Raw genomic sequence first — 15,183 nt, forward strand, 5'->3', positions numbered from 1 at the left:
TTCTTATGGCACAGTGACATTCCATATACCTTTAATATGTTATGACATTCCCCTGTTCACGGACATCCCTTTTATTTACAATTCTTTACTGACACAAAAGAAACTGTTGTAAATATTTTGGTTTTTTATGGATCCTTTTCTTCTCTCTGATCTCTTTGGGATAGGGCACAATATGTGTATATTGGAGTCCAACAGTAGGCATAGTTTGTCATAGTTCCAAATAATTTTTCAAAACTTGTGGATTAGTTAATTCACATTGCCATCAAAAATGGACCAGTATATCTTTCTTACATAGCTCCTCTATTAGTTGTCATTTTGTCAAATTCTGAGAATGTTAAATAAAACCTGAGAGTTGTGGGGTTTTTTTTTAATGTTGAGTCACTAATTAGTGGTAATATGGACCACTTTTTTTTTTAAATGTTCTAATTTCTAGGATTTTATTCTTTCTTATTTTGAGGTTTCTATTGCAGTCATCTGCAGTTATATAAATTATTGAATGTCATTGGCAGACTGAGCTGTTCACATACTTGTAACCTGCCCCTTCTTCTGATTGCAGAAGGTAGCGGGTAGACATTGGATAGCTCTTCCATTTATGGAGGATGCCCAGGACATCAACTCATCATTTTCCATCTTACTGCAAGATTTCATCATAACTCAGTGATATATACCCTGGTACCCCTCTGAACTTGTTTCAACTTCTTTTTATGTATTGCCTTTCACTATTAGCTCTTTGAGGTCTGGGGTTGTCTTTTATCTTTCTTTGTATTTCCAGTACTCAACAAAGTGACTGGTAAAAAATATTTGCTTAATAAATGTATGTTGACTGATATTGAATATCTTGTTCAGGTTGTCATTATCTCTCCACAAGTGTGGTGCTCAGAATTAATTAAAATACTTCAGAAGTTATCATCTGATTAGTACCTTCTCTATTGACCTTCTGTTAATTCAGTCGCATGCACCAATACTCCCTCCATTTTAGTTTTGACTTGTAGCCTTTTCAAGTTGAATAATTTACCAGCAGTACAGTCAGTAGATGATCTTATTGCCATGTTCATCCTCACTGAAGGCATATGATAACATGGCAGAAAACATCGTGCTAAAAATCATGGGAGCAATGACAAAGCCTTGTTTCATTCTGTTCTTGATTGGGAAAGTGTGAGAGCTTCATCTATTATCCAGAAACCTGTGTGAGCACGTCCTCATGAAATTGACATGAAGTTCTAACAAACTTTACTGGAGTATTAAAATTGGACATAATTTTCCATATTCCCCCCATGACTGACAATATCTCGGGCCTTGGTCAGATTGACAAATGCATTTTCCCTGGAATTTTCCAATATGATGGAAAACATTATATTGACTGATTCATTCAGTATTGCATTTCAGTGCATTCTCTGAAGCTGACATGCAACAAAGTATGTATTGCTTCTCTGCTGCCTGTGCTAACTTTGATCTAATAATTATCACCAAGAAAACATAAGTTCTCCTAGGCCATCATCACCACATCATCCATATATATGTGAAACCATTGGTTACAGAAAATGGAGAAGTTATGAATATTGTGGATAGGTTCACTCATGGCAGTGTACTTGCCAGGGAGGTACACATTGATAATAAGGTTGGCACTCGCATTACCAGAGCTAGCTCTGTTTTGGGGAGGCTCTGAAAGAAAGTGTGGAAAGTCTACTGAGAATTGTGCTGACCTCATTGTTATATGCCTGTGAAAAGTGGACAGTCTATCAGTGCTGTACCAGGAAACTGATTTGCTACTATCTGAGTTGTCTTATGAAGATTCTGAAGATCACCTGACAAAATTAGGGTACTGAAGCTAAGATCTTTTCTTAAACTAAACTGCCAAGCATTCAAATTCTATTGCATGGAATGTAACATCAATGGACTGGATGCCTTCGAGTGCTAAATGTACGCTTAGCTAAAAGACAAAATTACAGAGAATTCACACTAGACAAATGTTCACATGGTGTTCAGAAAAAGCAATACAAGGACACTCTCAAGAACTCTCTTAAGAAATTTAGAATTTTTGGGGCAGCTTGCAAAACATTGGCATGACATCCCTCATCTGAGAAGATACACTACTGTGTTAGCAAAGCAGAATTTAAGTAGCTCAAAAGAAAAGCAAGATGCACAAATTTAGAAAATCCATCCCAAATGCTCACATGTATTATTTGTGACCCAACTGTGGTAGTGCATTCCGAGTTTATATTGGTGTTATCAACCACAGACAGATACACTGTAACTTGACTGTAACATAGTGATGTCATTTTGGTCTTCTTTGAGAGTGAAGGACAACCATCAATTCAGTCTTAAGACTGTGACTGACATATCATACCATTGAAAAAATAGGTCAGTTAACCCCCTATATCTTCTTCATATGAACTGTTATTTAGTCACTTACATTTGATTTCTTACACTTGTACAATATTTTATTATAAATGAAGTTGAAGATTTTTTTATTTATTCCCATCAAATTTTATGAAATTAATGTGAACCTATTATTCTAATCTGACAAAATATTCTTTGAATTCTTATTCAGTCATTCAAAAGGTTAACTTTCCAGCTCATTTTCCTGCATACCATCTACTGGTCTCCCCCCAAAACATTCAGAAATGTGTGCACCTCATATGGTATGACATCTTATGGGTTCTCTAGCACATTTTGGATGAGAGCATACGCCATGGTTCATATCAGTTTGACACATAGAATTTATTTCATTTGACAGAATTTGCATATATTTTCTTCATTTCTCATGTGAAATTTAATTTTTACGTATGATTTTTTACCATTATCAATGTCATATATGTGTATTTTCAGACACATGTCACATGACTGCTCCATAAAAATACAGTTGAAACATGTTATACAGTTCACATTCTAAGGGATGAGTATGTCACCAGAATTTTAAGCTGATTTATTTTCTAATGAGAGTGTCACTATGGGTTTCATTATAAATTATACTTGGTAATGAAAGCCTACATCAATAAGTTTTCAGTCTATATATGGTCAATTACATAAGCCCCTGTTATGTTGGCACAAAAATCACTAACAATTTTCAGAGCCAATATAAGCCATTTTTTGGAATGAAGTATACACCTCTACCAATAACTTATTGCTAATATGGTCTTATAAGAATATCTTGTTTCTATAATGTTTTGTTTTTCAAAGCACTTTCATGTTCATTATCTAAATCTTTGAGGACACTGACACACTGAGAAGCTAAAAAATTTGTTTTTAACATAGCCAGTTAGTAATACAGTTGATACTAATATTTAAGTGCAGTACTTTGAATTTATTGCTTTTTTAAAAATCTGTGTCCTTGCCTCTCTGTTTAAAGGGTGGAAGGAATAAAGGAAAGCAATTAAGTTTTTAAAACCAATTATAGATTACTTTTCAAGAGAAACAATTAAAAAATTTAAAATGATGGAATAGGAGTGAAAAATGATAAAATATGAAAAATAGATGTTGAGATGTAATTATTTTCTGTTTATAACCATTTTATTTGAGTTCTAACCTCATTGTACTGCAAAAAGAAAAAAAATATAGTCACACGTGGCTTTAGTTTGCTCTGAAAAACTAGAACTTGCTACCACTTTTCCTCATCCTGTTCAGGTAGTTCATTATTTTGTTGACAATCCAGTTCCATTAATCTGGTATTTTGGGAAAAATTACTTACAGACCTTAAATTCTCTGCTGAAGGTGATCAAATAGACATTTGAATCCCTCATGTAAATGATGTCTTAAAGTTAAAGTAAAATCTACTTTCCAGAAAGTAACTGTAAAACTATTTTATGCAAGATTTCATGTGGGATACCTTAATGGTTGAATAATAAATTTTACCTCATAAAAATGAAATTCAATAATACAGTAGCTTTCTCAGCGCAGTAGCATCTGGTCGATTCTCATGAGAGCCAATATTTTCCAACTCATTAGGATCATGTCGTTCTGTATGTCGTCAACATTGACTTAGCCAAGCTACCTTTACTTACATAACCGCCAAACTATTAAATAGGTCTCTTGTGGAGTGAAGTCAAATATTCCTCTTATTTTGCTTTTGCCTTAGAAGAAGAGAAGAAAATGTACATACTGTAACATTTAAACATCTGGTCTAAACCACATCAGTGTAATGTTGAGGAAAGTAACAGGATTCAGTATTCTTCCCAGGTGTGCTTATAAAAAGAGTTTCAGAGTTGCTCTATAGTTCTTTAACCATTTAGGAAAAAATTGAAATATAGTGATGTGTGCTGTTCTAATGCTTCTGTTATAAACCTTTTTCCACTCTTACAACACAAAATCTAAACAAAAGTACTAAGAAACTCCTTATAAATTAACTTGTAATGCATGCTCTCAAACTATAACAATTTCCTTTTTTGTCCTTTCTGTTTGATAAAATTTTGGCAAAATTTATTTCTTGTTCTAGACTACAAATAAGACATCTTGTTGATTAAATACAAATATGACAATCTATGGTTGCATAAAACTTGCTAGTGTGAGTATTTTTAACTGTTTCTTTTATGTACTTCTATTTATTTTCTGTGTTTCTGTACATAATGCTAGATCCAGAGAGTTCTTATATCCCTTTACAGGCCTTCATATCTCATATTCAGTATAATGTTTATTACAAAGCAACTGAAACTTTGTAGAAAACTTTAAAAAATTTATTAATGCTGTAGTTATCTTTTTATTTATGACCATTAAGATAATAATTAATTATAAAGATTTTTTTGGTTATGACATATTGTGTTTTTTGGGAAAATATTGTAGTCTTTGATATTGAAACCAAAAGTTCAAGTTCTGTGTTCTATTTTAAGCATCTCTTGATGTATTTCAAATAGTTTGGGTAAATTTCTTTGAAGCCTGCTTACCAAGTGACTGTATTTATGGTGTCAATTCATTAGTAGTGATGATTGACTGAATTGATTCTTAAGAATGTTAAAAAACATTCTATGTTAACTCTAGGGATTATATTCTTGTTGAAGAACATTCCCTTATTAACCACTCTTAGATATATATTATTTTAATTACTGAAAAGTCGATTAATGCAGTCTAGGCTGTATGATCCCCCCCCCCCCCCCACCCCGCAGTATTGTAGAAAATTTACTGGGAACAGTACCCTAACAAATACTGAATTTCAACATTAGTTGATGGTCATAATCATGTGGAACTAAAACAGTAAATCATAATTATGTGGAACTACAAGAGTAAAAATGATGTTTGTGGAAGATTAAAAAAAAATAATCCTTTTTTGTAAAGATAGTTTAACAGTAGTTTCCAACCTAAAATTTCTGCCTTCTATCGTCATCTTCTTGTCATTCACTAGAATGTGATATTTTCCCCCAAGTTAACTGCATGGTATCATTTGAGTAGGTTCAAAATGGACAAATAGATTAAGTACCTTGAAGAATAATGACAAAATCATTGTTTGAAGGAAATGGTGTAATTTAAGGTTGTGAACAAATGGGAGCAGAGAGTTTGGAAATATAGACCTAATGACTTTAACATATTGGACAGAGAAACCGTTAAACCTTCCATACGTAGTATAACAAAAATTAGACTTTTAATTTCTCTCATATTGGATACCTCCTGTTTTATAGAAAATTTAATTATATAGAGTCAATTAAAACAAATATCTTCCAAAAGTGTATATGTAAACTTGTGCTTTGGAAACATTTTTTGTTTTCACCTTTATAACAAATCAGACTTGAATTAATTGAGGCCATGAAGCCATTTGTTATTTGATCAAAAGAGCAATTATATGGTGAAGTCATATAAACCAATTCAAAGTAAATTTTTCTTATGTAAAATTTCTAGGGTGGTGGTTACTGGTGAATTTAGCTTCTAATGAGATACCACAGATACTATTATCAATTGAGCAAAATGAAAATGCAAAAAATGAAAATATTAGTTGGTGCTAAAACTGTAAGCTATTACCTTGTGTATTGATGAAAATTCCTACCAAACTGCAATGGAATTTTCTGTTGCAATATTGTATTAGCCTGAATCTATTTCAAAATGACATTCTTTTTACTTTTCTAAAATGTTTTGTATTGGAGTTTATTTTCTTTCCTAATATTTATATTTTGATAAGGATTAATATTGGTAGTAGTATTATTAGTAATATTATTAGTACTAGTGTAATGTAAACTCCCTCTAGTACAATAGAAGTTTATTGAAAGCAAGATGCTATTTTTCATTTGCTTGTTATATCATTAGTGCTACAAGCATAGTTCCTTGCATATAGTATATATACTTGTTGAATGAAGGAATAAATTATGTTGACAATTATATGAAAGCATCTAAATTTAAATTCATCTATATAAGACTTTAAAATGCACAGATATTACTTTCCTTTAATGATAATATTGTAATCAATTACTTATTGTTCAATAAGGTGAAATCATAATGAATACCATGATGAAGATAGATTATTGAATAAATGATAGACTTTTGAATTCAAGTTCTTGAAAACTCTTAATTTTGAAATTAAGCTTTAAGAAACAAAAGAAGGGGCAGCTAGGTGGCACAGTGGATAGAGCACCGGCCCTGGAGTCAGGAGTAAATGAGTTCAAATCCGTCCTCAGACACTTAATAATTACCTAGCTGTGTGGCCTTGGGCAAGCCTCTTAACCCCATTTGCCTTGCAAAAACCCCCCAAAATAAAAAAAAAAGGTAAACAAAAGAGAAAACCAAAATATCACTGATTACTTTTGCAGTCCCTGTTCCTCAAGGACTACAGAGTTCATGAAAATTTTTTCACTGTGCCCTGCCTGTTCTTATGAAGTACGTAGTTTGATGGAACCTAAACTTTTTGAGCAAATTGCTAAAAAGTCATCAAACCAAAAGATACATGGGCCAAAATAGAAGTTGTTTTCCTGATTGTAAGATAGTGTTTTTATTTATTAGAACAGCCTGCCTCTTACAAAGTTAAAAATGATTTGTCATCATTTTAAGCATACTGCCAAAGTATAGATAGTTTTTCTTTTGAATGAATTTATTAGTTTTAGAGCCTTTTAAGTTTCTTATTGGCTTTAAGTTAGTAAAAGTAAGACCATGATCTGCAAACCATGCTAAACACTAATTTTCTTTCTTTTTTTTAAAGATTTTATTTATTTTGAGTTTTATAATTTTTCCCCCAATCTTATTTCCATCCCCCCATCCCCCCACAGAAGGCAATTTGCCAGTCTTTACATTGTTTCCATGGTATACATTGATCCAAATTGAATATGATGATAGAGAGATCATATTCTTTTATTAGTTTTTTTTTTCAGGGAAATGGGGTTTAGTGGCTTGTCCAAGGCCACACAGCTAGGTAATTATTAAGTGTCTGAGGTTGGCTTTGAACTCAGGTACTCCTGACTCCAGGGCCGGTGCTCTATCCACTGTGCCACCTAGCCACCCTGAGAAATCATATCCTTAAGGAAGAAGCATAAAGTATAAGAGCAAGATCAGACAATGAGATATCAGGTTTTTTTTCTAAATTTAAGGTAATAGTCCTTGGTCTTTGTTCAAACTCCACAGTTCTTTCTCTGGATACAGGTGGTATTCTCCATCCCAAATTGTCCCTGATTGTTGTACTGATGGAATGAGCAAGTCCATTAAAATTGATCATCGCCCCCATGTTGCTGTTAGGGTATATAGTGTTTTTCTGGTTCTGCTTCTCTCACTCATCATCAGTTCCTGCAAATCCCTCCAGGCTTCCCTGAATTTCCATTCCTCCTGGTTTCTAATAGAACAATAGTGTTCCCTGACATACATATATACCACAGTTTGCTAAGCCATTCCCCAGTTGAAAGACATTTACTTGATTTCTAATTCTTTGCCACCTCAAACAGGGCTGGCTGCTATGAATATCTTTGTACATGTGATGTTTTTACCCTTTTTTCATCATTTCTTCAGAGTATAGACCCAGTAGTGAAAAAACACTAATTTTCTTGATTTATTTCACAATTTAGTTTCTTTGCCATGGATTGGTCCCATTCCCACCCCCCCAACCTCTTTTGAGCTTGTTTAATAATATTTTGAAAAATTTAAAGTTTGCTTTATTCTAATGAATAAAATGATTATTTAAGTATATTAAGTATAATTTAATATGTCATGCACAGTTCATAAGATCAGCATTTAAAGGGAGAGTATATTTATGCATTTATATTTTTTCAGTGCTTTTTTCAGTTTTGTTAATTTAAAAAAACTTAATGTTAGGTTTAAAAATTTAAACTTTTTTTTAATTTATCTTTTATTTTTCCACTTATATCCAAACATAGTTTTCATCATTCATCCTTTTGCAAGGATGCAAATCCTAATGAACTCCTTTTGGAGTTCCACATCTTTCTACCACCCTCCTTCCCTCCTACCTCTCTATGGCACATGGAGAAGTTATAAATAAAGGCTCTTTCCCCTGGCCCCCCCCCCCCCCCCATGCTGCATACTTAATCCCAGCCACCATCTTGTAACTGTTTCTTCTTTACTTAAACTTACTTTTTTAAAACTCACTTTCTTTACCTTGCTCAGTAACTTAACTTTTAACTTTATGCATTAAGCAGTGAACATTTGCAATAACCTGTGAATTAAAATTTGTCTTTTTTTCTCCTCCCAAAACAAACCCATATTGATTTTAAGCCCACTCCCCCAAGCACATTCTTCCTGCTTCATATGTACAATCATGTTTAACATATTTCCATATTAGTCTTGTTGTGAAAGAAGAATTAGAAGTAAGGTGAGGGGGAGGAGTAGAATAAAGATGATAAAGAAAGAAAAAAACATAAACTAATTTTTAAAAAGTGAACATAGTATGCTTTGCTTTACATTCAGCCTCTATGCTTTTTTCCCTGGTTGTGAATGACTTTGTCCATAGCAGTTCTCACAGGATTGTTCTTGATCCCTGAACTGTTGAGAGGAGTTGTGTCACCATGGTTGATCATGTCACAATGTTGTCATTACATGTGAACAATGTTCTTTTGGTTCTGCTCGCTTTACTCAGCATCAGCTTATGCAAGTCTTTCCAGCTTCTCATCATTTCTTACAGAAACAAGCTGTGAAAATTGTTTCCCAGGTTTCTACATTCCATCTAATTTTGGTTGCATAGATTTTATTTCTGCAAAAACTTTTTCTTTCCCCTCCATCCTATCTGCCCGCTTTTTGTACTTTTCTTACTCCTTTCCCCTTATTTAATCCTTATTGTACTACAAATAGTCTGGGTGTTAACTATCCCCATTTTATAGGGGAAAGACTCAGAACATTTAATTGAATTGCATAGTGAAGTGTGGGGTCCAGGAATTGCAGTCTTGACATGTCCATAGCTTGCTTGCTTTCTACTGCTAGAAATTATTGAATGTAAGGGGCGGCTAGGTGGCGCAGTGGATAGAGCACCGGCCCTGGAGTCAGGAGTACCTGAGTTCAAATTCGGCCTCAGACACTTAATAATTACCTAGCTATGTGGCCTTGCAAAAAACCTAAAAAAAATTTATTGAATGTAGATAGAAAGGAAAGAAGCATTTATGAAGTGTTTACTAAGTTTCAGGGGGCATTGTACAGAGTGTCAGGGATACAGTACAAGTTCTTCACTGGCCTAAAGGAATTTACATTCTAATGAAGTAAGAAAACACACCCAAGATAACTGAAAAGTAGAGGGGAAAATGTTGGAAGTTGAAGCTATCCAACCTTGAGGCCTAATGTTTAAATCTAGAAAGTCAGGGATAGAAATATAGACAGGTCAGCCTGGGTCCCTTCCCATAATGAAGGCTCAAGGTGGCCTCACTAGTGGGGGGAGGGGGGAGGTATATTCTTGTGGAGAATATTTCAAAACGAAAGGGATTTAGGGGGTTTTAGATGGGATTTGTGAGGAGACTTCAAGTGCTGAGGGCAGTTGCAGAGATAGAAAGCTTTGTAGGATTATTTATCAGAGACAAAAAATATTTGTGCTAATAAAGGAAGGGGAAAAGGAGAAAGGGGAATGGAATGGAATTCATCCAAAATCATTACTCCTGTTTTGTATCTATCTTGCTTGATAACTTCTTAGAATATATTTTCCTAAGGAATCTTCAAAGTGGGACACTTGAATCCTGTCTCCATGAATGTTTTACAGTCAGGTATTACCTTTTACTTTGGAAACTGATTCTTTCCCATCTTAGATTCTCTAATTTTGGAATAAATTTCATTGCATCTCAATAAAAATTTATTAATGATTTACTCTTTTGAGAATATCTATTGCTGATGCCTCTTGTTTTATGAAGATTATGATCATGATAAGTAGCATTTATAATCTTCCTAGGAGATGACCCATTCTATTGCATTTTGGTTGTTTTTTTTTGTTTTGTTTTGTTTTTTAGGTTTTTTGTAAGGCAATGTGGTTAAGTGGCTTGCCCAAGGCCACACAGCTAGGTAATTATTAAGTGTCTGAGACCGGATTTGAACTCAGTTACTCCTGATTCCAGTGCTGGTGCTGTATCCACTGCACTGTGCCACCTAGCTGCCCCCCATTCTATTGCATTTTAAAATATCTTTTTGTTCTTTTTTAACCTATACTGAATTTTGATGAATCAAAACTTACCATGTTGTGTTTTGTGATTTCTTTACAATTTGCATATCTGTTGAGTTTTTACATACTAAATTCACTGATTGTGATACATAGAATATTTTAAAAGAATTTTTTTTAAGTAATTGAAAATAGTGTGGAAATGGTCAGGTAAATATTTGGTAATCAATTAAATTTTAGTCTTTTTTTTCAATATTATTGCCATCGATAATTTTTCCTAAATCTTGAAAGTACTTATGTTTACTTTAAGCCAATGTGCTTTCTTTGAAACAGTTTTATGGGACCAATAGTGATCATACTATTAACTTCATTTTAATGGTGAAGAAACTGAAAAATAGTGATTTGCCCAAGGTCATAAATCTACATGCATTAAGGTCATAAAGTATCAGAACCAGGGCTTTTGTCTCTAAGAACAGTGTTCTATTTTCTACTTTCAACAAACATTCCATTTACCTCCTTAGCTTCTGTCATGCTGTCAGAATTTGACTATTGCTGATGAGATTTCATTTGGGTAGAAAAAAATAGTAAAAGAAAGGACAATTTTCTTTGAGCTGCTCCAGTTGGCACATTGTTTACTGGTACATTAGTGAACAAGAGAATCTCATATGTATATTGTAGTGTTAAACAGTGGAGGCTTATTGGAAAACAATCAACTTTAAGACATCATGCTTTCCTTCTCTAGGAAACTCATCACTGAGAAATCTCATTATCTTCAGTACTCAAATCTCATCAGCACCCTTTATCCCTGTGATTAGACCCTCTGATTTGGAGAGCAGAGGCACAAGCTCCAGAAACTTCATTTAAAGTGGGGACTCAGTACACTTTTTGCCATTTTCCTACCAGCTATATTACTTTTGAACTACTTTGAATTTTTTTATTGATTGAATTTCTTTTTCTTTCTAGTTATATTGCATGCTGCCTGACACCTAGTAGGCACTTAGTATTGTCTGACTGTAATTTTAGTCAAATGTTACTGGAGAAAGCAGATCACTGCACTTCATCAGTATTGTCCTTTTGTTTTTCCACCAGACTCCCACTGCCTGATCTACTTTCAATTTGCTTTTTTTTTATTTTAAAGAACTGTGATTTCATCATGGGCATATTATTTTCAATATAGAAGCACTCTCTATGCTTTAATTAGCTTGTGTTGCTTTGGACAAAAATAAACTACCAGCTGATAGTCATCTTTGTGGTGGAATCAGGAGAGACAAGGGCAGTACTCAGACGAGATATCCAATGTCACTTACTCATATTTTAAGCCTTGTGATTTTGATAGTCTGCCATTATTTGTTTTCCAGTGGTGGATCTATTCCTGTAATATGGGTGATGAGGGCCTATACCAGGCTGGTTGGGAGGAGGCATTAAGAATAACTCCTGGGTTGTGAGCCAGAGGGATTGGGAGAATGGGTTTGCCCTCTATAGAAATAGAGAAGGAAGGTAGGATGGGGCAGGATTCAGGAGGAAAGATTTTGAGTTCTGTTTTGGATATGCTGAGTTCATTCAGTTGTATATATCTAATTGGAAGTTGGGGAAATGAGAGCATTCTGAGTTTGGAGGGGGTAGCCTTTGCACATGGACAAAGATGGAGCACTAAGGAGGCCAATTCTGGTTGGATCATAGTATGTGTGAATATATAGTAAGGTAGGAAATGTAGACTGAGGCCACATTGTTAAGAGCTTTAAATGTCAAATGAAAAAGTTAATTTTGATTCTTAGAAAAAAAAATAAGGAGTTACTGGAATTCATTGAGTGGTAGGACTAGGGTTTTCTTAGTCAGACTTGTGTTTTAGGAAATTCACTTTGGCAACTGCATCGAGGATGGATTGGAGAGATAAGGTAGTGAGACCACTTAGGTAGCTATTGCCATAGTTCTGTTGAGAATTAGAGTGGATGAGAGTTTGAACTTGTGTGGGGGGCTATTTGAGTGGAAAAGAAATGTGAGAAACATTTTAGAAGAAGAAACAATGCTCAAATGTGTCAGGTGAAAGAAACTGAGTTGAGGGTCTCAGGCTATGAACTGGTGTGACTGAGTAGATGGGGATGTCCTAGATAGAAATAGTAAAATTTGGATTAGAATTGGATCTGGGAGAAAGATAATGAGTTCTATTTTGAATGTGTTAAGTTTGAAATGGCTCCTTGTCTTTAAGTCATTTTTTTCTTTTCTTTTTTTTTAAAGTTTTTGCTAGTCAGTGGGGTTAAGTGGCTTGCCCAAGGCTACACAGCTAGGTAATTATTAAGTGTCTGAGGTCTGATTTGAACTCAGGTACTCCTGACTCCAGGGCCGTTGCTCTATCCACTGCGCCACCTAGCTGCCCCGGTTAAGTCATTTTTCAATCATGCCTTTCTCTCTATGACTCTGATTGAGATTTTCTTTGGAAAGATACTGGAATGATTTACTATTTCCTTCTCCAGCTCATTTTACAGATGAGGAAATTGAGGCAGAGTTAAGTGACTTGTTCAGGGTCACACAGCTGGAGATGAATCTTCCTGCCTCTAAGCCACTTTATCATCTAGCTGCCTTTTGAAATGACTTTCATCAGGGCAGCTAGGTAGCGCAGTCGATAGAGCACCAGCGAGTACCTGAGTTCAAATTCTGTCTTGGACACTTAATAATTCTAGCTGTGTGGCCTTGGGCAAGCTACTTAACCCCATTTGCCTTGCAAAAACCTAAAACAAAAACAAAAAAAAAAGTAATTTAAGGGTGAAATGACTTTCATCTTATAATTGCCTCAGAAAGCCAAATTCATTTGATGACTCCATTTCCTCTCTCTGTTTTAAATCCTTTCCACTGTGATCATTTCATTTGACTGAAACTGCTGTCTTTAAAGTTATCAGTAGTCCCATAGTTTTTTAGCCATTGACACTAATGCTCATCCTCTTTTCCTTGTTTCTTTTTAGGTTTTTGTGACATTACTTTTCTTCTATCTGTATGAGCAGTTTTTCTCAATTTTCCAATTCTTCATTGTTAGATCTTCTTTTAGATCAGGTACATTAATTGTTGATGTCCCTAAGACTGTGTACTAGGTTTGCTTCTCTTTTTTCTCTATATATTATTATTTCTCTTTGTGATTGCATTGGTTGCCATAGGTTCACTTATCATTTCCATGCAAATAATATCTCCGTGCACATATTCTGTTTTTGTCCCTCTCCTGAGCTTTTGAATTATCCTCTTTGCACCTCAAGTTTAATATATACAAAAAGTAAAACTATTATCTTGCCATCATCCTTTCCCCTCTTTCTGAGTGTTGAGAGTCAGGAGAACCCAAGTTCAAATTTGGTCTCAGATACTTGACACTAGCTATGTGACCGTGGACAAGTCACTTAACCCTGATTGTCTCACATGCAGGGCCATCTCCAATGGTCTTGATTCACATCTGGTCACTGGATCTGATGGCTCTGGAGGAGAAAGTGAGGCTTGTTGACTTAGCACAGCCCCCTTCAGTGAAATCCAATTAATATGCTTATCATGACATCACCTTCCTGATGTCATGATCTTCAAGAATGAAGGATAAACATCAGTATCCTTATTACCCACATCACCTCTCAGCCTTCTCATGGGCTTCACTGCCTCAGTCTTTCCCTTTTTCCATTGTCTACTCAGCTGGCAGGGGGATTTTCCTCAAGAAGATTGTCACTATCACTATGCTTAATATGACAACTCTTTCCCACCTCCCAAGTCCAGTGATTTTTTTGCTACCTCAGAGAGCATATTTCTCTGGTTGGCATTTAAAATCCTTCACAATCTGCATTTTTCCTGTATTTTTAGTTTTCTTATATATTATTTACACATACTAAGTCAATCCAGTGATGTGGGTCTACTTGTTATTCCTTTGATTTGGCCCTCTCTTTCTCAACTCTTAGCATGTTTAGAATGCGCTCACATACTACCTTCTGTAGGAGGCCTTAACTAGCCCTCCCCTGCCATCTTTTCTCTCCTCCACCACTAGTGTCTTTCCTCTGATTATTTTCCATTTATTCTGAGTATACTGAATCAAGCTTTGGTTTGTGTGTGGTCACCTCTAAATACAGTGTGAGTTCTTTGGTATCCTAGGGCTTACAGCCAGGTCTTGGTCCATAGGTTGTGCTTAATTTACCTTCTTAATCTGGAACAGGAAGCAGTGACTACAAGAAATTAGTGTGTAGTTGTCAAGAAGCAATCATACCAAACTAAATTTTTTTCTTTTTAGGTTAGATTACTGAAGTAGTCAGAATATTGCTAAAGGCATACTGTACCAGGATTTTAGTGCAGCATTTGATAAAGTTATCTCATAGTATTCCTGTGGAAAGTATGTGCTAGATCTTAAAACCATTAGATGGATTCAGAACTGATTTCATTATTAGACTCAGAGTAAATTGCTAATAATTTGATGTGAACTTGTCAGAAGAAGTCCACTGGTCTGTTCTCAGGGATCTATCCTTGGTTCTATGCTGCCTAATATTTTTATCAGTGTCTTGAATTAAAGGCATGATCATCAGATTTGTGGATGATACATAACTGAAAGAAATAGCTAAGCCACTAGATAACAGTAAGGGTCCAAAAACCTCTTAGAAGGTCACAGCATTGTAGTAAATCAAATAAGGTAAAATTCAATAGAAAGAAATGCAGTTCAGAAAAATCTAGTTCTTCACTTTGGTTCAAAC

The 15,183-nt window shown here is 34.8% G+C and overlaps 1 protein-coding gene across 11 annotated transcripts in view; it reads left to right on the top strand.

Annotated features, from left to right (window-relative positions):
- The window catches only part of VPS13B (vacuolar protein sorting 13 homolog B), a 1,326,809-nt gene that overhangs the window by 187,885 nt on the left and 1,123,741 nt on the right, over positions 1-15,183 (top strand). The gene's annotated exons all lie outside the window — the stretch shown is intronic.

The sequence above is a fragment of the Macrotis lagotis genome, chromosome X (genome assembly GCF_037893015.1).
Source record: "Macrotis lagotis isolate mMagLag1 chromosome X, bilby.v1.9.chrom.fasta, whole genome shotgun sequence".
In the NCBI taxonomy this organism is placed as follows: Eukaryota; Metazoa; Chordata; class Mammalia; order Peramelemorphia; family Peramelidae; genus Macrotis; species Macrotis lagotis.